Raw genomic sequence first — 25,994 nt, 5'->3', positions numbered from 1 at the left:
ACAAACTGGTGGCTGTAAGAACAATATCACAAAATGGCACCTTGCATTCATTTGACCATATGGCAACAACAAGGACATTCAGTTTATCTGCTTCACATTTCTTGGCTCATTCCACTTTGATGACTGGAAGACTTAATTTTCTTCTGATCAACGTATCCCCACACTCGTTCCAAGAATATTTAACTTTGGATCATATATTCTCTTCTTATTCAGTTGACTATTCATGGAACTGCGATAGGCCTCCAGCAAATGTGTTACCTTTGCATGATATAAAAAAAATAAACAATGAGTTCACTCACTTCTCTTTTATACAAACAATTGTTTATTGGCACATCAGCTTTTAACATTTGCACCATTTCAGTCATTTACCTTCTAAACTGGTGTACATTAAACACTACCTCTGTCAATGTACAAAAAATTAGCATCACAACAGAATAAGTACATTTGATGGTGCATGAACTGTCACTGAGACCAGAGCCTACAGAGGCACATTCACTGAGTCCACAACTACAGACTCACTGTCACTGAGTCCACAGCCAGCAGACTCACTGTTACTGAGACCATGGCCCAGAGACTCACTGTCACTGAGTCCACAACCAACAGACTCACAGTCATTGAGTCCACAGCCTACAGACTCACTGTCACTGAGTCCACAGCCAACAGACTCACAGTCATTGAGTCCACAACCTACAGACACTGACACTCAGTCCAAATCCTACAAGCTCACTGTCACTGAGTCTACAACCTACCGACTCACTGTAACTGAGTCCACAACCAACAGTCTCATTGTCACTGAGAACACAGCCTACAAACTCACCGTCACTGAGTCCACAGCCTAGAGACACTGTCACTGAGTCTACAAACTACAGACTCACTGTCACTAAGTCCACAACCTACAGACTCACAGTCATTGATCCACAACCTACAGACTCACTGTCTGTGAATCCAAAACCTACCGACACTGTCACTGTGTCCACAACCTGTAGACACTGTCACTGAGTCCACAACCTACAGATTCACTGTCACTGAGTCCAGAACCTACAGATTCACTGTCAGTGAGTCCGAAACCCACAAGCTCACTGTCACTGAGTCCACAACCAACCGACTCACTGTCACGGAGTCCGCAACCAACAGACCCATTGTCACTGAGAACACGGCCTACAGACTCACTGTCACTGAGTCCATGGTCTAGAGACACTGTCACTGAGTATACAACCTACAGACTCACTGTCACTGAGCCCACAACCTACAGACTCAATGTCACTGAATCCACAACCTACAGACTCACTGCCACTGAGTACAGAACCTACAGACTCACTGTCACTGAGTCCATGGCCTACAGACTCACTGTACTGAATCCACAACCTACAGACACTGTCACAGAATCCACAACCTACAGACTCACTATCGCTGAGTCCACAACCAACAGACTCACAGTCACTGAGTCCACAACCTACAGACTCACTGTCACTGAGTCCACAACCTACAGACACTGACACTCAGTCCAAAACCTACAAGCTTACTGTCACTGAATCCACAACCAACAGCCTCATTGTCACTGAGAACACAGCCTACAGACTCACTTTCACTGAGTCCATGGCCGAGGAGACACTGTCACTGAGTCTACAAATTACAGGCTCACTGTCACTAAGTCCACAACCTACAGACTCACTGTCACTGAGTCCACAACATATAGACTCACTGTCACTGAATCCACAACCTACAGACTCACTGTCTGTGAGTCCACAATCTAGCGACACTGTCACTGAGTCCACAACCTAGAGACTCACTGTCACTGAGTCCAGAACCTACACATTCACTGTCAGTGAGTCCAAAACTACAAGCTCACTGTCACTGAGTCCACAGCCAACAGACTCACAGTCATTGAGTCCACAACCTACAGACACTGACACTCAGTCCAAATCCTACAAGCTCACTGTCACTGAGTCTACAACCTACCGACTCACTGTAACTGAGTCCACAACCAACAGTCTCATTGTCACTGGGAACACAGCCTACAAACTCACCGTCACTGAGTCCACAGCCTAGAGACACTGTCACTGAGTCTACAAACTACAGACTCACTGTCACTAAGTCCACAACCTACAGACTCACAGTCATTGATCCACAACCTACAGACTCACCGTCTGTGAATCCAAAACCTACCGACACTGTCACTGTGTCCACAACCTGTAGACACTGTCACTGAGTCCACAACCTACAGATTCACTGTCACTGAGTCCAGAACCTACAGATTCACTGTCAGTGAGTCCGAAACCCACAAGCTCACTGTCACTGAGTCCACAACCAACCGACTCACTGTCACGGAGTCCACAACCAACAGACCCATTGTCACTGAGAACACGGCCTACAGACTCACTGTCACTGAGTCCATGGTCTAGAGACACTGTCACTGAGTATACAACCTACAGACTCACTGTCACTGAGCCCACAACCTACAGACTCAATGTCACTGAATCCACAACCTACAGACTCACTGCCACTGAGTACAGAACCTACAGACTCACTGTCACTGAGTCCATGGCCTACAGACTCACTGTACTGAATCCACAACCTACAGACACTGTCACAGAATCCACAACCTACAGACTCACTATCGCTGAGTCCACAACCAACAGACTCACAGTCACTGAGTCCACAACCTACAGACTCACTGTCACTGAGTCCACAACCTACAGACACTGACACTCAGTCCAAAACCTACAAGCTTACTGTCACTGAATCCACAACCAACAGCCTCATTGTCACTGAGAACAGAGCCTACAGACTCACTTTCACTGAGTCCATGGCCGAGGAGACACTGTCACTGAGTATACAACCTACAGACTCACTGTCACTGAGCCCACAACCTACAGACTCAATGTCACTGAATCCACAACCTACAGACTCACTGCCACTGAGTACAGAACCTACAGACTCACTGTCACTGAGTCCATGGCCTACAGACTCACTGTACTGAATCCACAACCTACAGACACTGTCACAGAATCCACAACCTACAGACTCACTATCGCTGAGTCCACAACCAACAGACTCACAGTCACTGAGTCCACAACCTACAGACTCACTGTCACTGAGTCCACAACCTACAGACACTGACACTCAGTCCAAAACCTACAAGCTTACTGTCACTGAATCCACAACCAACAGCCTCATTGTCACTGAGAACACAGCCTACAGACTCACTTTCACTGAGTCCATGGCCGAGGAGACACTGTCACTGAGTCTACAACCTACAGACTCCATGTCACTAAGTCCACAACCTACAGACTCACTGTCACCGAGTCCACAACCTACAGACTCACCGCCTGTGAGTCCACAACCTACAGTATCACTTTCACCGTCCACAACCTACAGACTCACTGTTACTGAGTCCACAACCTACAGACTCATTGTCCCTGAGTCCACAACCTAAAGACACTGTCCCTGTGTCCACAACCTGTAGACACTGTCACTGAGTCGACAACCTACAGACTCACTGTCACTGAGTCCAGAACCTACAGATTCACTGTCACTGAGTCCAAAACCTACAAGCTCACTGTCACGGAGTCCACAACCAACAGACTCATCGTCACTGAGAACATGGCCTACAGTCTCACTCTCACTGAGTCCATGGTCTAGAGACATTGTCACTGAGTCTACAACCTACAGACTCACTGTCACTGAGTCCACAACCTACAGACTCACCGTCTGTGAGAGCACAACTTACAGTCTCACTGTCACCGAGTCCACAACCTACAGACTCACTGTCACTGAGTCCACAAGCATCAAACTCCCTTTCACTGAGCCCACAACCTATGACTCACTGTCAATGAATCCACAAACTACAGACACTGTCACAGAGTACACAAACTACAGACTCACTGTCACTATGTCCAGAAACTACAGACTCACAGTCACTGTGCCCACAACATACAGACTTACTGTCACTGAGTCCAAAACCTACAAGCTCACTGTCACTGAGTCCACAAGCATGAAACTCACTTTCACTGAGTCCAGAAACTACAGACTCACTGTCACTGAGTCCACAACCTACAGACACTGTCACTGAGTCCACAACCTACAGACTTACTGTCCATGAGTCCACAACCTACACTCACTGTCACTGAGTCAACCTACAGACTGATTATCGCTGAGTCCGTATCCTACAGACTGACTGTCACTGAGTCTACAACATATAGACTCACTGTCACTGAGTACACAACCTAGGGAGAATGTCACTGAGCCCTCAACCTACAGACTCACTGCCACTGAGTACAGAACCTACAGACTCACTGTCACTGAGTCCATGGCCTACAGACTCACTGTACTGAATCCACAACCTACAGACACTGTCACAGAATCCACAACCTACAGACTCACTATCGCTGAGTCCACAACCAACAGACTCACAGTCACTGAGTCCACAACCTACAGACTCACTGTCACTGAGTCCACAACCTACAGACACTGACACTCAGTCCAAAACCTACAAGCTTACTGTCACTGAATCCACAACCAACAGCCTCATTGTCACTGAGAACACAGCCTACAGACTCACTTTCACTGAGTCCATGGCCGAGGAGACACTGTCACTGAGTCTACAAATTACAGGCTCACTGTCACTAAGTCCACAACCTACAGACTCACTGTCACTGAGTCCACAACATATAGACTCACTGTCACTGAATCCACAACCTACAGACTCACTGTCTGTGAGTCCACAATCTAGCGACACTGTCACTGAGTCCACAACCTAGAGACTCACTGTCACTGAGTCCAGAACCTACACATTCACTGTCAGTGAGTCCAAAACTACAAGCTCACTGTCACTGAGTCCACAGCCAACAGACTCACAGTCATTGAGTCCACAACCTACAGACACTGACACTCAGTCCAAATCCTACAAGCTCACTGTCACTGAGTCTACAACCTACCGACTCACTGTAACTGAGTCCACAACCAACAGTCTCATTGTCACTGGGAACACAGCCTACAAACTCACCGTCACTGAGTCCACAGCCTAGAGACACTGTCACTGAGTCTACAAACTACAGACTCACTGTCACTAAGTCCACAACCTACAGACTCACAGTCATTGATCCACAACCTACAGACTCACCGTCTGTGAATCCAAAACCTACCGACACTGTCACTGTGTCCACAACCTGTAGACACTGTCACTGAGTCCACAACCTACAGATTCACTGTCACTGAGTCCAGAACCTACAGATTCACTGTCAGTGAGTCCGAAACCCACAAGCTCACTGTCACTGAGTCCACAACCAACCGACTCACTGTCACGGAGTCCACAACCAACAGACCCATTGTCACTGAGAACACGGCCTACAGACTCACTGTCACTGAGTCCATGGTCTAGAGACACTGTCACTGAGTATACAACCTACAGACTCACTGTCACTGAGCCCACAACCTACAGACTCAATGTCACTGAATCCACAACCTACAGACTCACTGCCACTGAGTACAGAACCTACAGACTCACTGTCACTGAGTCCATGGCCTACAGACTCACTGTACTGAATCCACAACCTACAGACACTGTCACAGAATCCACAACCTACAGACTCACTATCGCTGAGTCCACAACCAACAGACTCACAGTCACTGAGTCCACAACCTACAGACTCACTGTCACTGAGTCCACAACCTACAGACACTGACACTCAGTCCAAAACCTACAAGCTTACTGTCACTGAATCCACAACCAACAGCCTCATTGTCACTGAGAACAGAGCCTACAGACTCACTTTCACTGAGTCCATGGCCGAGGAGACACTGTCACTGAGTATACAACCTACAGACTCACTGTCACTGAGCCCACAACCTACAGACTCAATGTCACTGAATCCACAACCTACAGACTCACTGCCACTGAGTACAGAACCTACAGACTCACTGTCACTGAGTCCATGGCCTACAGACTCACTGTACTGAATCCACAACCTACAGACACTGTCACAGAATCCACAACCTACAGACTCACTATCGCTGAGTCCACAACCAACAGACTCACAGTCACTGAGTCCACAACCTACAGACTCACTGTCACTGAGTCCACAACCTACAGACACTGACACTCAGTCCAAAACCTACAAGCTTACTGTCACTGAATCCACAACCAACAGCCTCATTGTCACTGAGAACACAGCCTACAGACTCACTTTCACTGAGTCCATGGCCGAGGAGACACTGTCACTGAGTCTACAACCTACAGACTCCATGTCACTAAGTCCACAACCTACAGACTCACTGTCACCGAGTCCACAACCTACAGACTCACCGCCTGTGAGTCCACAACCTACAGTATCACTTTCACCGTCCACAACCTACAGACTCACTGTTACTGAGTCCACAACCTACAGACTCATTGTCCCTGAGTCCACAACCTAAAGACACTGTCCCTGTGTCCACAACCTGTAGACACTGTCACTGAGTCGACAACCTACAGACTCACTGTCACTGAGTCCAGAACCTACAGATTCACTGTCACTGAGTCCAAAACCTACAAGCTCACTGTCACGGAGTCCACAACCAACAGACTCATCGTCACTGAGAACATGGCCTACAGTCTCACTCTCACTGAGTCCATGGTCTAGAGACATTGTCACTGAGTCTACAACCTACAGACTCACTGTCACTGAGTCCACAACCTACAGACTCACCGTCTGTGAGAGCACAACTTACAGTCTCACTGTCACCGAGTCCACAACCTACAGACTCACTGTCACTGAGTCCACAAGCATCAAACTCCCTTTCACTGAGCCCACAACCTATGACTCACTGTCAATGAATCCACAAACTACAGACACTGTCACAGAGTACACAAACTACAGACTCACTGTCACTATGTCCAGAAACTACAGACTCACAGTCACTGTGCCCACAACATACAGACTTACTGTCACTGAGTCCAAAACCTACAAGCTCACTGTCACTGAGTCCACAAGCATGAAACTCACTTTCACTGAGTCCAGAAACTACAGACTCACTGTCACTGAGTCCACAACCTACAGACACTGTCACTGAGTCCACAACCTACAGACTTACTGTCCATGAGTCCACAACCTACACTCACTGTCACTGAGTCAACCTACAGACTGATTATCGCTGAGTCCGTATCCTACAGACTGACTGTCACTGAGTCTACAACATATAGACTCACTGTCACTGAGTACACAACCTAGGGAGAATGTCACTGAGCCCTCAACCTACAGACTCACTGCCACTGAGTACAGAACCTACAGACTCACTGTCACTGAGTCCATGGCCTACAGACTCACTGTACTGAATCCACAACCTACAGACACTGTCACAGAATCCACAACCTACAGACTCACTATCGCTGAGTCCACAACCAACAGACTCACAGTCACTGAGTCCACAACCTACAGACTCACTGTCACTGAGTCCACAACCTACAGACACTGACACTCAGTCCAAAACCTACAAGCTTACTGTCACTGAATCCACAACCAACAGCCTCATTGTCACTGAGAACAGAGCCCACAGACTCACTTTCACTGAGTCCATGGCCGAGAAGACACTGTCACTGAGTATACAACCTACAGACTCACTGTCACTGAGCCCACAACCTACAGACTCAATGTCACTGAATCCACAACCTACAGACTCACTGCCACTGAGTACAGAACCTACAGACTCACTGTCACTGAGTCCATGGCCTACAGACTCACTGTACTGAATCCACAACCTACAGACACTGTCACAGAATCCACAACCTACAGACTCACTATCGCTGAGTCCACAACCAACAGACTCACAGTCACTGAGTCCACAACCTACAGACTCACTGTCACTGAGTCCACAACCTACAGACACTGACACTCAGTCCAAAACCTACAAGCTTACTGTCACTGAATCCACAACCAACAGCCTCATTGTCACTGAGAACACAGCCTACAGACTCACTTTCACTGAGTCCATGGCCGAGGAGACACTGTCACTGAGTCTACAAATTACAGGCTCACTGTCACTAAGTCCACAACCTACAGACTCACTGTCACTGAGTCCACAACATATAGACTCACTGTCACTGAATCCACAACCTACAGACTCACTGTCTGTGAGTCCACAATCTAGCGACACTGTCACTGAGTCCACAACCTAGAGACTCACTGTCACTGAGTCCAGAACCTACACATTCACTGTCAGTGAGTCCAAAACTACAAGCTCACTGTCACTGAGTCCACAGCCAACAGACTCACAGTCATTGAGTCCACAACCTACAGACACTGACACTCAGTCCAAATCCTACAAGCTCACTGTCACTGAGTCTACAACCTACCGACTCACTGTAACTGAGTCCACAACCAACAGTCTCATTGTCACTGGGAACACAGCCTACAAACTCACCGTCACTGAGTCCACAGCCTAGAGACACTGTCACTGAGTCTACAAACTACAGACTCACTGTCACTAAGTCCACAACCTACAGACTCACAGTCATTGATCCACAACCTACAGACTCACCGTCTGTGAATCCAAAACCTACCGACACTGTCACTGTGTCCACAACCTGTAGACACTGTCACTGAGTCCACAACCTACAGATTCACTGTCACTGAGTCCAGAACCTACAGATTCACTGTCAGTGAGTCCGAAACCCACAAGCTCACTGTCACTGAGTCCACAACCAACCGACTCACTGTCACGGAGTCCACAACCAACAGACCCATTGTCACTGAGAACACGGCCTACAGACTCACTGTCACTGAGTCCATGGTCTAGAGACACTGTCACTGAGTATACAACCTACAGACTCACTGTCACTGAGCCCACAACCTACAGACTCAATGTCACTGAATCCACAACCTACAGACTCACTGCCACTGAGTACAGAACCTACAGACTCACTGTCACTGAGTCCATGGCCTACAGACTCACTGTACTGAATCCACAACCTACAGACACTGTCACAGAATCCACAACCTACAGACTCACTATCGCTGAGTCCACAACCAACAGACTCACAGTCACTGAGTCCACAACCTACAGACTCACTGTCACTGAGTCCACAACCTACAGACACTGACACTCAGTCCAAAACCTACAAGCTTACTGTCACTGAATCCACAACCAACAGCCTCATTGTCACTGAGAACAGAGCCTACAGACTCACTTTCACTGAGTCCATGGCCGAGGAGACACTGTCACTGAGTATACAACCTACAGACTCACTGTCACTGAGCCCACAACCTACAGACTCAATGTCACTGAATCCACAACCTACAGACTCACTGCCACTGAGTACAGAACCTACAGACTCACTGTCACTGAGTCCATGGCCTACAGACTCACTGTACTGAATCCACAACCTACAGACACTGTCACAGAATCCACAACCTACAGACTCACTATCGCTGAGTCCACAACCAACAGACTCACAGTCACTGAGTCCACAACCTACAGACTCACTGTCACTGAGTCCACAACCTACAGACACTGACACTCAGTCCAAAACCTACAAGCTTACTGTCACTGAATCCACAACCAACAGCCTCATTGTCACTGAGAACACAGCCTACAGACTCACTTTCACTGAGTCCATGGCCGAGGAGACACTGTCACTGAGTCTACAACCTACAGACTCACTGTCACTGAGTCCACAACATATAGACTCACTGTCACTGAATCCACAACCTACAGACTCACTGTCTGTGAGTCCACAATCTAGCGACACTGTCACTGAGTCCACAACCTAGAGACTCACTGTCACTGAGTCCAGAACCTACACATTCACTGTCAGTGAGTCCAAAACTACAAGCTCACTGTCACTGAGTCCACAACCAACAGACTCATTGTCACTGAGAACACGGCCTACAGACTCACTCTCACTGAGTCCATGGTCTAGAGACACTTTCACTGAGTCCACAACCTACAGACTCACTGTCACTGAGAACACAATCTACAGACTCACTGTGACTGAATCCAGAACCTACAGACTCAATGTCAGTGAGTCCACAACCTACAGACTCCATGTCACTAAGTCCACAACCTACAGACTCACTGTCACCGAGTCCACAACCTACAGACTCACTGTCACTGAGTCCACAAGCATCAAACTCCCTTTCACTGAGCCCACAACCTATGACTCACTGTCAATGAATCCACAAACTACAGACACTGTCACAGATTCCACAAACTACAGACTCACTGTCACTATGTCCAGAAACTACAGACTCACAGTCACTGTGCCCACAACATACAGACTTACTGTCACTGAGTCCAAAACCTACAAGCTCACTGTCACTGAGTCCACAAGCATGAAACTCACTTTCACTGAGTCCAGAAACTACAGACTCACTGTCACTGAGTCCACAACCTACAGACACTGTCACTGAGTCCACAACCTACAGACTTACTGTCCATGAGTCCACAACCTACACTCACTGTCACTGAGTCAACCTACAGACTGATTATCGCTGAGTCCGTATCCTACAGACTGACTGTCACTGAGTCTACAACATATAGACTCACTGTCACTGAGTACACAACCTAGGGAGAATGTCACTGAGCCCTCAACCTACAGACTCACTGTCACTGAGTCCACAACTTACAGACACTGTCACTGAGTCCACAAACTACAGACACTGTCACAGATTCCACAACCTACAGACTCACTGCCACACAGTTCACAACCTGCAGACTGACTGTCACAGAGTCCACAACATATAGACTCTGTCACTGGTTCCACAACCTAAAGGCACAGTCACTGTGTCCACAATCTACAAACACAGTCACCGAGTCCACAACCTACAGACTCACTGTCACTGAGTCCACAACCTACAGACTCACTGTCACTGAGTCCACAACCTACAGACTCACTGTCACTAAGTCCACAACCTACAGACTCACTGTCACTGAGTCCAAAACCTACAGACTCACTGTCACTGAGTCCACAACCTACAGACTCACTGTCACTGAGTCCACAACCTATAGACACTGTCACTGAGACCACAATCTACAGACTCAATGTCACTCTATCCAGAACCTACAGACTCACTGTCACTGAGTGCACAACCGACAGACACTGTCACTGAGTACACATCCTACATACTCACTGTCACTGAGTCCACAATCGACAGATTCTGCCACTGAGTCTCACAACTTACAGACTCACTGTCAATGAGTCCACAACCTACAGACTCACTGTCACTGAGACCACCATCTACAGACTCACTGTCACTGAATCCAGAACCTACAGACTCACTGTCACTGAGTCCACAACCTACTGACTCACTGTCATGGAGTCCACAACCAACAGACTCATTGTCACTGAGAATACAGCCTATAGACTGACTGTCACTGAGTCCATGGTCTAGAGACACTGTCACTTAGTCTACAACCTGCAGACTCACTGTCACTGAGTCCACAACATGCAGACACAATGTCACTGAGTCCACAACCTACAGACTCACCGTCTGTGAGTCCATAACCTACAGTCTCACTTTCACTGAGCCCACAACCTACAGACTCACTGTCACTGAGTCCACAAGCATGAAACTCACTTTCACTGTGTCCACAACCTACAGACTCACCGTCTGTGAGTCCATAACCTACAGTCTCACTTTCACTGAGTCCACAACCTACAGACTCACCGTCTGTGAGTCCACAACCTACAGTCTCACTGTCACTAAGTCCACAAACTACAGACTCACTGTCACTGAGTCCACAACATACAGACTCACTGTCACTGAATCCACAACCTACAGACTCACTGTCTGTGAGTCCACAATCTACCGACACTGTCACTGAGTCCACAATCTACAGACTCACTGTCACTGAGTCCAGAACCTACAGATTCACTGTCAGTGCGCCCAAACCTACAAGCTCACTGTCACTGAGTCTACAACCTACCGACTCACTGTCACGGAGTCCACAACCAACAGACTCATTGTCACTGAGAACACGGCCTACAGACTCACTGTCACTGAGTCCATGGTCTAGAGACTCTGTCACTGAGTATACAACCTACAGACTCACTGTCACTGAGTCCACAAGCATCAAACTCACTTTCACTGAGTCCACAACCTACAGACTCACTGTCACTGAGACCACAATCTACAGACTCACTGTCACTGAGTCCACAAGCATCAAACTCACTTTCACTGAGTCCACAACCTACAGACTCACTGTCACTGAGTCCACAACCTACAGACTCACCGCCTGTGAGTCCACAACCTACAGTATCACTTTCACCAAGTCCACAACCTACAGACTCACTGTTACTGAGACTACAAGCATGAAACTCACTTTCACTGAGTCCAGAACCTGCAGACTCACTGTCACTGAATCCACAACCTACAGACTCACTGTCCCTGAGTCCACAACCTAAAGACTCACTGTCACTGAGTCCACAACCTAAAGACACTGTCACTGTGTCCACAACCTGTAGACACTGTCACTGAGTCCACAACCTACTGACTCACTGTCATGGAGTCCACAACCAACAGACTCATTGTCACTGAGAACACGGCCTACAGTCTCACCCTCACTGAGTCCATGGTTTAGAGACACTGTCACTGAGTATACAACCTACAGACTCACTGTCACTGAGTCGACTACCTACAGACACAATGTCACTGAGTCCACAACCTACAGACTCATCGTCTGTGAGAACACAACTTACAGTCTCACTGTCACTGAGTCCACAAGCATCAAACTCCCTTTCACTGAGCCCACTACCTATGACTCACAGTCAATGAGTCCACAAACTACAGAGACTGTCACAGATTCCACAAACTACAGACTCACTGTCACTATGTCCACAACCTACAGACTTACTGTCACTGAGTCCATAACCTACAGACTCACTGCCACTGAGTCCACAACCTACAGACTTACTGTCAATGAGTCCACAACATATAGGCTCACTGCCACTGAGATCGCAACCTGCAGACTGACTGTTACTGAGTCCCCAACCTGCACTCGCTGTCACTGAGTCAACCTACAGACCGACTATCGCTGAATCCATATCCTACAGACTGACTGTCGCTGAGTCCACAACATATGGACTCACTGTCACTGAGTCCAGAACCTACAGACACTGTCACTGAGTCCACAACCTGCAGAGACTGTCACTGAGCCCTCAGCTTACAGACTTACTGTCACTGAGTCCACAAACTACAGACACTGTCACAGATTCCACAACCTACAGACTCACTGCCACACAGTTCACAACCTGCAGTCTGACTGTCACAGAGTCCACAACATATAGACTCTGTCCCTGATTCCACAACCTAAAGGCACAGTCACTGTGTCCACAATCTACAAACACAGTCACCGAGTCCACAACCTACAGACTCACTGTCACTGAGTCCACAACCTACAGACTCACTGTCATGGAGTCCACAACCTACAGACTCACTGTCACTGAGTCCACAACCTACAGACTCACTGTCACTGAGTCCACAACCTACAGACTCACTGTCACTGAGTCCACAACCTATAGACACTGTCACTGAGACCACAATCTACAGACTCAATGTCACTCTATCCAGAACCTACAGACTCACTGTCACTGAGTGCACAACCGACAGACACTGTCACTGAGTACACATCCTACATACTCACTGTCACTGAGTCCACAATCGACAGATTCTGCCACTGAGTCTCACAACTTACAGACTCACTGTCAATGAGTCCACAACCTACAGACTCACTGTCACTGAGACCACCATCTACAGACTCACTGTCACAGAATCCAGAACCTACAGACTCACTGTCACTGAGTCCACAACCTACTGACTCACTGTCATGGAGTCCACAACCAACAGACTCATTGTCACTGAGAACACAGCCTATAGACTGACTCTCACTGAGTCCATGGTCTAGAGACACTGTCACTTAGTCTACAACCTGCAGACTCACTGTGTGTGAGTCCACAACCTACAGACTCACCGTCTGTGAGTCCATAACCTACAGTCTCACTTTCACTGAGCCCACAACCTACAGACTCACTGTCACTGAGTCCACAAGCATGAAACTCACTTTCACTGTGTCCACAACCTACAGACTCACCGTCTGTGAGTCCATAACCTACAGTCTCACTTTCACTGAGTCCACAACCTACAGACTCACCGTCTGTGAGTCCACAACCTACAGTCTCACTGTCACTAAGTCCACAAACTACAGACTCACTGTCACTGAGTCCACAACCTGCAGACACAATGTCACTGAGTCCACAACCTACAGACTCACTGTCTGTGAGTCCACAACCTACAGACTCACCGTCTGTGAGTCCATAACCTACAGTCTCACTTTCACTGAGCCCACAACCTACAGACTCACTGTCACTGAGTCCACAAGCATGAAACTCACTTTCACTGTGTCCACAACCTACAGACTCACCGTCTGTGAGTCCATAACCTACAGTCTCACTTTCACTGAGTCCACAACCTACAGACTCACCGTCTGTGAGTCCACAACCTACAGTCTCACTGTCACTAAGTCCACAAACTACAGACTCACTGTCACTGAGTCCACAACATACAGACTCACTGTCACTGAATCCACAACCTACAGACTCACTGTCTGTGAGTCCACAATCTACCGACACTGTCACTGAGTCCACAATCTACAGACTCACTGTCACTGAGTCCAGAACCTACAGATTCACTGTCAGTGCGCCCAAACCTACAAGCTCACTGTCACTGAGTCTACAACCTACTGACTCACTGTCACGGAGTCCACAATCAACAGACACATTGTCACTGAGAACACGGCCTACAGACTCACTGTCACTGAGTCCACAAGCATCAAACTCACTTTCACTGAGTCCACAACCTACAGACTCACTGTCACTGAGACCACAATCTACAGACTCACTGTCACTGAGTCCACAAGCATCAAACTCACTTTCACTGAGTCCACAACCTACAGACTCACTGTCACTGAGTCCACAACCTACAGACTCACCGCCTGTGAGTCCACAACCTACAGTATCACTTTCACCGAGTCCACAGCCTACAGACTCACTGTTACTGAGACTACAAACATGAAACTCACTTTCACTGAGTCCAGAACCTGCAGACTCACTGTCACTGAATCCACAACCTACAGACTCACTGTCTTTGAGTCCACAACCTAAAGACTCACTGTCACTGAGTCCACAACCTAAAGACACTGTCACTGTGTCCACAACCTGTAGACACTGTCACTGAGTCCACAACCTACTGACTCACTGTCATGGAGTCCACAACCAACAGACTCATTGTCACTGAGAACACGGCCTACAGTCTCACCCTCACTGAGTCCATGGTTTAGAGACACTGTCACTGAGTATACAACCTACAGACTCACTGTCACTGAGTCGACTACCTACAGACACAATGTCACTGAGTCCACAACCTACAGACTCATCGTCTGTGAGAACACAACTTACAGTCTCACTGTCACTGAGTCCACAACCTACAGACTCACTGTCACTGAGTCCAGAACCTACAGATTCACTGTCGGAGAGTCCAAAACCTACAAGCTCACTGTCACTGAGTCCACAACCTACTGACTCACTGTCACGGAGTCCACAACCAACAGACTCATTGTCACTGAGAACACAGCCTACAGTCTCACTCTCACTGAGTCCATGGTCTAGAGACACTGTCACTGAGTATACAACCTACAGACTCACTGTCTTTGCGTCCACAACCTACAGACACAATATCACTGAGTCCACAACCTACAGACTCACTGTCTGTGAGCACACAACTTACAGTCTCACTGTCACCGAGTCCACAACCTACAGACTCACTGTCACTGAGTCCAGAACCTACAGATTCACTGCCAGTGAGACCAAAACCTACAAGCTCACTGTCACTGAGTCCACAACCTACAGACACTGACACTCAGTCCAAAACCTACAAGCTTACTGTCACTGAATCCACAACCAACAGCCTCATTGTCACTGAGAACAGAGCCTACAGACTCACTTTCACTGAGTCCATGGCCGAGGAGACACTGTCACTGAGTATACAACCTACAGACTCACTGTCACTGAGCCCACAACCTACAGACTCAATGTCACTGAATCCACAACCTACAGACTCACTGCCACTGAGTACAGAACCTACAGACTCACTGTCACTGAGTCCATGGCATACAGACTCACTGTACTGAATCCACAACCTACAGACACTGTCACAGAATCCACAACCTACAGACTCACTATCGCTGAGTCCACAACCAACAGACTCACAGTCACTGAGTCCACAACCTACAGACTCACTGTCACTGAGTCCACAACCTACAGACACTGACACTCAGTCCAAAACCTACAAGCTTACTGTCACTGAATCCACAACCAACAGCCTCATTGTCACTGAGAACACAGCCTACAGACTCACTTTCACTGAGTCCATGGCCGAGGAGACACTGTCACTGAGTCTACAAATTACAGGCTCACTGTCACTAAGTCCACAACCTACAGACTCACTGTCACTGAGTCCACAACATATAGACTCACTGTCACTGAATCCACAACCTACAGACTCACTGTCTGTGAGTCCACAATCTAGCGACACTGTCACTGAGTCCACAACCTAGAGACTCACTGTCACTGAGTCCAGAACCTACACATTCACTGTCAGTGAGTCCAAAACTACAAGCTCACTGTCACTGAGTCCACAGCCAACAGACTCACAGTCATTGAGTCCACAACCTACAGACACTGACACTCAGTCCAAATCCTACAAGCTCACTGTCACTGAGTCTACAACCTACCGACTCACTGTAACTGAGTCCACAACCAACAGTCTCATTGTCACTGGGAACACAGCCTACAAACTCACCGTCACTGAGTCCACAGCCTAGAGACACTGTCACTGAGTCTACAAACTACAGACTCACTGTCACTAAGTCCACAACCTACAGACTCACAGTCATTGATCCACAACCTACAGACTCACCGTCTGTGAATCCAAAACCTACCGACACTGTCACTGTGTCCACAACCTGTAGACACTGTCACTGAGTCCACAACCTACAGATTCACTGTCACTGAGTCCACAACCTACAGATTCACTGTCACTGAGTCCAGAACCTACAGATTCACTGTCAGTGAGTCCGAAACCCACAAGCTCACTGTCACTGAGTCCACAACCAACCGACTCACTGTCACGGAGTCCACAACCAACAGACCCATTGTCACTGAGAACACGGCCTACAGACTCACTGTCACTGAGTCCATGGTCTAGAGACACTGTCACTGAGTATACAACCTACAGACTCACTGTCACTGAGCCCACAACCTACAGACTCAATGTCACTGAATCCACAACCTACAGACTCACTGCCACTGAGTACAGAACCTACAGACTCACTGTCACTGAGTCCATGGCCTACAGACTCACTGTACTGAATCCACAACCTACAGACACTGTCACAGAATCCACAACCTACAGACTCACTATCGCTGAGTCCACAACCAACAGACTCACAGTCACTGAGTCCACAACCTACAGACTCACTGTCACTGAGTCCACAACCTACAGACACTGACACTCAGTCCAAAACCTACAAGCTTACTGTCACTGAATCCACAACCAACAGCCTCATTGTCACTGAGAACAGAGCCTACAGACTCACTTTCACTGAGTCCATGGCCGAGGAGACACTGTCACTGAGTATACAACCTACAGACTCACTGTCACTGAGCCCACAACCTACAGACTCAATGTCACTGAATCCACAACCTACAGACTCACTGCCACTGAGTACAGAACCTACAGACTCACTGTCACTGAGTCCATGGCCTACAGACTCACTGTACTGAATCCACAACCTACAGACACTGTCACAGAATCCACAACCTACAGACTCACTATCGCTGAGTCCACAACCAACAGACTCACAGTCACTGAGTCCACAACCTACAGACTCACTGTCACTGAGTCCACAACCTACAGACACTGACACTCAGTCCAAAACCTACAAGCTTACTGTCACTGAATCCACAACCAACAGCCTCATTGTCACTGAGAACACAGCCTACAGACTCACTTTCACTGAGTCCATGGCCGAGGAGACACTGTCACTGAGTCTACAACCTACAGACTCACTGTCACTGAGTCCACAACATATAGACTCACTGTCACTGAATCCACAACCTACAGACTCACTGTCTGTGAGTCCACAATCTAGCGACACTGTCACTGAGTCCACAACCTAGAGACTCACTGTCACTGAGTCCAGAACCTACACATTCACTGTCAGTGAGTCCAAAACTACAAGCTCACTGTCACTGAGTCCACAACCAACAGACTCATTGTCACTGAGAACACGGCCTACAGACTCACTCTCACTGAGTCCATGGTCTAGAGACACTTTCACTGAGTCCACAACCTACAGACTCACTGTCACTGAGAACACAATCTACAGACTCACTGTGACTGAATCCAGAACCTACAGACTCAATGTCAGTGAGTCCACAACCTACAGACTCCATGTCACTAAGTCCACAACCTACAGACTCACTGTCACCGAGTCCACAACCTACAGACTCACCGCCTGTGAGTCCACAACCTACAGTATCACTTTCACCGTCCACAACCTACAGACTCACTGTTACTGAGTCCACAACCTACAGACTCATTGTCCCTGAGTCCACAACCTAAAGACACTGTCCCTGTGTCCACAACCTGTAGACACTGTCACTGAGTCGACAACCTACAGACTCACTGTCACTGAGTCCACAACCTACAGATTCACTGTCACTGAGTCCAAAACCTACAAGCTCACTGTCACGGAGTCCACAACCAACAGACTCATCGTCACTGAGAACACGGCCTACAGTCTCACTCTCACTGAGTCCATGGTCTAGAGACATTGTCACTGAGTCTACAACCTACAGACTCACTGTCACTGAGTCCACAACCTACAGACTCACCGTCTGTGAGAGCACAACTTACAGTCTCACTGTCACCGAGTCCACAACCCACAGACTCACTGTCACTGAGTCCAGAACCTACAGACTCACTGTCACTGAGCCCACAACCTATGACTCACTGTCAATGAATCCACAAACTACAGACACTGTCACAGATTCCACAAACTACAGACTCACTGTCACTATGTCCAGAAACTACAGACTCACAGTCACTGTGCCCACAACATACAGACTCACTGTCACTGAGTCCAAAACCTACAAGCTCACTGTCACTGAGTCCACAAGCATGAAACTCACTTTCACTGAGTCCAGAAACTACAGACTCACTGTCACTGAGTCCACAACCTACAGACACTGTCACTGAGTCCACAACCTACAGACTTACTGTCCATGAGTCCACAACCTACACTCACTGTCACTGAGTCAACCTACAGACTGATTATCGCTGAGTCCGTATCCTACAGACTGACTGTCACTGAGTCTACAACATATAGACTCACTGTCACTGAGTACACAACCTAGGGAGAATGTCACTGAGCCCTCAACCTACAGACTCACTGTCACTGAGTCCACAACTTACAGACACTGTCACTGAGTCCACAAACTACAGACACTGTCACAGATTCCACAACCTACAGACTCACTGCCACACAGTTCACAACCTGCAGACTGACTGTCACAGAGTCCACAACATATAGACTCTGTCACTGGTTCCACAACCTAAAGGCACAGTCACTGTGTCCACAATCTACAAACACAGTCACCGAGTCCACAACCTACAGACTCACTGTCACTGAGTCCACAACCTACAGACTCACTGTCACTGAGTCCACAACCTACAGACTCACTGTCACTAAGTCCACAACCTACAGACTCACTGTCACTGAGTCCAAAACCTACAGACTCACTGTCACTGAGTCCACAACCTACAGACTCACTGTCACTGAGTCCACAACCTATAGACACTGTCACTGAGACCACAATCTACAGACTCAATGTCACTCTATCCAGAACCTACAGACTCACTGTCACTGAGTGCACAACCGACAGACACTGTCACTGAGTACACATCCTACATACTCACTGTCACTGAGTCCACAATCGACAGATTCTGCCACTGAGTCTCACAACTTACAGACTCACTGTCAATGAGTCCACAACCTACAGACTCACTGTCACTGAGACCACCATCTACAGACTCACTGTCACTGAATCCAGAACCTACAGACTCACTGTCACTGAGTCCACAACCTACTGACTCACTGTCATGGAGTCCACAACCAACAGACTCATTGTCACTGAGAATACAGCCTATAGACTGACTGTCACTGAGTCCATGGTCTAGAGACACTGTCACTTAGTCTACAACCTGCAGACTCACTGTCACTGAGTCCACAACATGCAGACACAATGTCACTGAGTCCACAACCTACAGACTCACCGTCTGTGAGTCCATAACCTACAGTCTCACTTTCACTGAGCCCACAACCTACAGACTCACTGTCACTGAGTCCACAAGCATGAAACTCACTTTCACTGTGTCCACAACCTACAGACTCACCGTCTGTGAGTCCATAACCTACAGTCTCACTTTCACTGAGTCCACAACCTACAGACTCACCGTCTGTGAGTCCACAACCTACAGTCTCACTGTCACTAAGTCCACAAACTACAGACTCACTGTCACTGAGTCCACAACCTGCAGACACAATGTCACTGAGTCCACAACCTACAGACTCACTGTCTGTGAGTCCACAACCTACAGACTCACCGTCTGTGAGTCCATAACCTACAGTCTCACTTTCACTGAGCCCACAACCTACAGACTCACTGTCACTGAGTCCACAAGCATGAAACTCACTTTCACTGTGTCCACAACCTACAGACTCACCGTCTGTGAGTCCATAACCTACAGTCTCACTTTCACTGAGTCCACAACCTACAGACTCACTGTCTGTGAGTCCACAACCTACAGTCTCACTGTCACTAAGTCCACAAACTACAGACTCACTGTCACTGAGTCCACAACATACAGACTCACTGTCACTGAATCCACAACCTACAGACTCACTGTCTGTGAGTCCACAATCTACCGACACTGTCACTGAGTCCACAATCTACAGACTCACTGTCACTGAGTCCAGAACCTACAGATTCACTGTCAGTGCGCCCAAACCTACAAGCTCACTGTCACTGAGTCTACAACCTACCGACTCACTGTCACGGAGTCCACAACCAACAGACTCATTGTCACTGAGAACACGGCCTACAGACTCACTGTCACTGAGTCCATGGTCTAGAGACTCTGTCACTGAGTATACAACCTACAGACTCACTGTCACTGAGTCCACAAGCATCAAACTCACTTTCACTGAGTCCACAACCTACAGACTCACTGTCACTGAGACCACAATCTACAGACTCACTGTCACTGAGTCCACAAGCATCAAACTCACTTTCACTGAGTCCACAACCTACAGACTCACTGTCACTGAGTCCACAACCTACAGACTCACCGCCTGTGAGTCCACAACCTACTGTATCACTTTCACCAAGTCCACAACCTACAGACTCACTGTTACTGAGACTACAAGCATGAAACTCACTTTCACTGAGTCCAGAACCTGCAGACTCACTGTCACTGAATCCACAACCTACAGACTCACTGTCCCTGAGTCCACAACCTATAGACTCACTGTCACTGAGTCCACAACCTAAAGACACTGTCACTGTGTCCACAACCTGTAGACACTGTCACTGAGTCCACAACCTACTGACTCACTGTCATGGAGTCCACAACCAACAGACTCATTGTCACTGAGAACACGGCCTACAGTCTCACCCTCACTGAGTCCATGGTTTAGAGACACTGTCACTGAGTATACAACCTACAGACTCACTGTCACTGAGTCGACTACCTACAGACACAATGTCACTGAGTCCACAACCTACAGACTCATCGTCTGTGAGAACACAACTTACAGTCTCACTGTCACTGAGTCCACAAGCATCAAACTCCCTTTCACTGAGCCCACTACCTATGACTCACAGTCAATGAGTCCACAAACTACAGAGACTGTCACAGATTCCACAAACTACAGACTCACTGTCACTATGTCCACAACCTACAGACTTACTGTCACTGAGTCCATAACCTACAGACTCACTGCCACTGAGTCCACAACCTACAGACTTACTGTCAATGAGTCCACAACATATAGGCTCACTGCCACTGAGATCGCAACCTGCAGACTGACTGTTACTGAGTCCCCAACCTACACTCGCTGTCACTGAGTCAACCTACAGACCGACTATCGCTGAATCCATATCCTACAGACTGACTGTCGCTGAGTCCACAACATATGGACTCACTGTCACTGAGTACACAACCTACAGAGACTGTCACTGAGCCCTCAACCTACAGACTCACTGTCACTGAGTCCAGAACCTACAGACACTGTCACTGAGTCCACAACCTGCAGAGACTGTCACTGAGCCCTCAGCTTACAGACTTACTGTCACTGAGTCCACAAACTACAGACACTGTCACAGATTCCACAACCTACAGACTCACTGCCACACAGTTCACAACCTGCAGTCTGACTGTCACAGAGTCCACAACATATAGACTCTGTCCCTGATTCCACAACCTAAAGGCACAGTCACTGTGTCCACAATCTACAAACACAGTCACCGAGACCACAACCTACAGACTCACTGTCACTGAGTCCACAACCTACAGACTCACTGTCACTGAGTCCACAACCTACAGACTCACTGTCACTGAGTCCACAACCTACAGACTCACTGCCACTGAGTCCAAAACCTACAGATTCACTGTCACTGAGTCCACAACCTACAGACTCACTGTCACTGAGTCCACAACCTATAGACACTGTCACTGAGACCACAATCTACAGACTCAATGTCACTCTATCCAGAACCTACAGACTCACTGTCACTGAGTGCACAACCGACAGACACTGTCACTGAGTACACATCCTACATACTCACTGTCACTGAGTCCACAATCGACAGATTCTGCCACTGAGTCTCACAACTTACAGACTCACTGTCAATGAGTCCACAACCTACAGACTCACTGTCACTGAGACCACCATCTACAGACTCACTGTCACAGAATCCAGAACCTACAGACTCACTGTCACTGAGTCCACAACCTACTGACTCACTGTCATGGAGTCCACAACCAACAGACTCATTGTCACTGAGAACACAGCCTATAGACTGACTCTCACTGAGTCCATGGTCTAGAGACACTGTCACTTAGTCTACAACCTGCAGACTCACTGTCTGTGAGTCCACAACCTACAGACTCACCGTCTGTGAGTCCATAACCTACAGTCTCACTTTCACTGAGCCCACAACCTACAGACTCACTGTCACTGAGTCCACAAGCATGAAACTCACTTTCACTGTGTCCACAACCTACAGACCCACCGTCTGTGAGTCCATAACCTACAGTCTCACTTTCACTGAGTCCACAACCTACAGACTCACCGTCTGTGAGTCCACAACCTACAGTCTCACTGTCACTAAGTCCACAAACTACAGACTCACTGTCACTGAGTCCACAACCTGCAGACACAATGTCACTGAGTCCACAACCTACAGACTCACTGTCTGTGAGTCCACAACCTACAGACTCACCGTCTGTGAGTCCATAACCTACAGTCTCACTTTCACTGAGCCCACAACCTACAGACTCACTGTCACTGAGTCCACAAGCATGAAACTCACTTTCACTGTGTCCACAACCTACAGACTCACCGTCTGTGAGTCCATAACCTACAGTCTCACTTTCACTGAGTCCACAACCTACAGACTCACCGTCTGTGAGTCCACAACCTACAGTCTCACTGTCACTAAGTCCACAAACTACAGACTCACTGTCACTGAGTCCACAACATACAGACTCACTGTCACTGAATCCACAACCTACAGACTCACTGTCTGTGAGTCCACAATCTACCGACACTGTCACTGAGTCCACAATCTACAGACTCACTGTCACTGAGTCCAGAACCTACAGATTCACTGTCAGTGCGCCCAAACCTACAAGCTCACTGTCACTGAGTCTACAACCTACTGACTCACTGTCACGGAGTCCACAATCAACAGACACATTGTCACTGAGAACACGGCCTACAGACTCACTGTCACTGAGTCCACAAGCATCAAACTCACTTTCACTGAGTCCACAACCTACAGACTCACTGTCACTGAGACCACAATCTACAGACTCACTGTCACTGAGTCCACAAGCATCAAACTCACTTTCACTGAGTCCACAACCTACAGACTCACTGTCACTGAGTCCACAACCTACAGACTCACCGCCTGTGAGTCCACAACCTACAGTATCACTTTCACCGAGTCCACAGCCTACAGACTCACTGTTACTGAGACTACAAACATGAAACTCACTTTCACTGAGTCCAGAACCTGCAGACTCACTGTCACTGAATCCACAACCTACAGACTCACTGTCTTTGAGTCCACAACCTAAAGACTCACTGTCACTGAGTCCACAACCTAAAGACACTGTCACTGTGTCCACAACCTGTAGACACTGTCACTGAGTCCACAACCTACTGACTCACTGTCATGGAGTCCACAACCAACAGACTCATTGTCACTGAGAACACGGCCTACAGTCTCACCCTCACTGAGTCCATGGTTTAGAGACACTGTCACTGAGTATACAACCTACAGACTCACTGTCACTGAGTCGACTACCTACAGACACAATGTCACTGAGTCCACAACCTACAGACTCATCGTCTGTGAGAACACAACTTACAGTCTCACTGTCACTGAGTCCACAATCTACAGATTCACTGTCGGAGAGTCCAAAACCTACAAGCTCACTGTCACTGAGTCCACAACCTACTGACTCACTGTCACGGAGTCCACAACCAACAGACTCATTGTCACTGAGAACACAGCCTACAGTCTCACTCTCACTGAGTCCATGGTCTAGAGACACTGTCACTGAGTATACAACCTACAGACTCACTGTCTTTGCGTCCACAACCTACAGACACAATATCACTGAGTCCACAACCTACAGACTCACTGTCTGTGAGAACACAACTTACAGTCTCACTGTCACCGAGTCCACAACCTACAGACTCACTGTCACTGAGTCCAGAACCTACAGATTCACTGCCAGTGAGACCAAAACCTACAAGCTCACTGTCACTGAGTCCACAACCTACTTACTCACTGTCACGGAGTCCACAACCAACAGACTCATTGTCACTGAGAACACAGCCTACAGTCTCACTCTCACTGAGTCCATGGTCTAGAGACACTGTCACTGAGTATACAACCTACAGACTCACTGTCTTTGAGTCCATAATCTACAGACACAATGTCACTGAGTCCACAACCTACAGACTCACCGTCTGTGAGAGCACAACTTACAGTCTCACTGTCACCGAGTCCACATCCTACAGACTCACTGTCACTGAGTCCACAAGCATCAAACTCCCTTTCACTGAGCCCACAACCTATGACTCACTGTCAATGAGTCCAAAAACTACAGACACTGTCACAGATTCCACAAACTACAGACTCACGGCCACTGAGTCCATAACCTAGAGACTTACTGTCACTGAGTCCACAAGCATGAAACTCACTTTCACTGAGTCCAGAAACTACAGACTCACTGTCACTGAGTCTACAACCTACAGACACTGTCACTGAGTCCACAACCTGCAGAGACTGTCACTGAGCCCTCAGCTTACAGACTTACTGTCACTGAGTTCACAAACTACAGACACTGTCACAGATTCCACAACCTACAGACTCACTGCCACACAGTCCACAAACTGCAGTCTGACTGTCACAGAGTTCACAACATATAGACTCTGTCCCTGATTCCACAACCTAAAGGCACAGTCACTGTGTCCACAATCTACAAACACAGTCACCGAGTCCACAACCTACAGACTCACTGTCACTGAGTCCACAACCTACAGATTCACTGTCATGGAGTCCACAACATATAGGCTCACTGCCACTGAGATCGCAACCTGCAGAC

The sequence above is a fragment of the Mobula birostris genome, chromosome 10 (genome assembly GCF_030028105.1).
Source record: "Mobula birostris isolate sMobBir1 chromosome 10, sMobBir1.hap1, whole genome shotgun sequence".
NCBI classification, from domain to species: Eukaryota; Metazoa; Chordata; class Chondrichthyes; order Myliobatiformes; family Myliobatidae; genus Mobula; species Mobula birostris.
The sequence above is the reverse complement of the archived record's forward strand: the minus strand, read 5'-3'. Positions refer to the sequence as shown.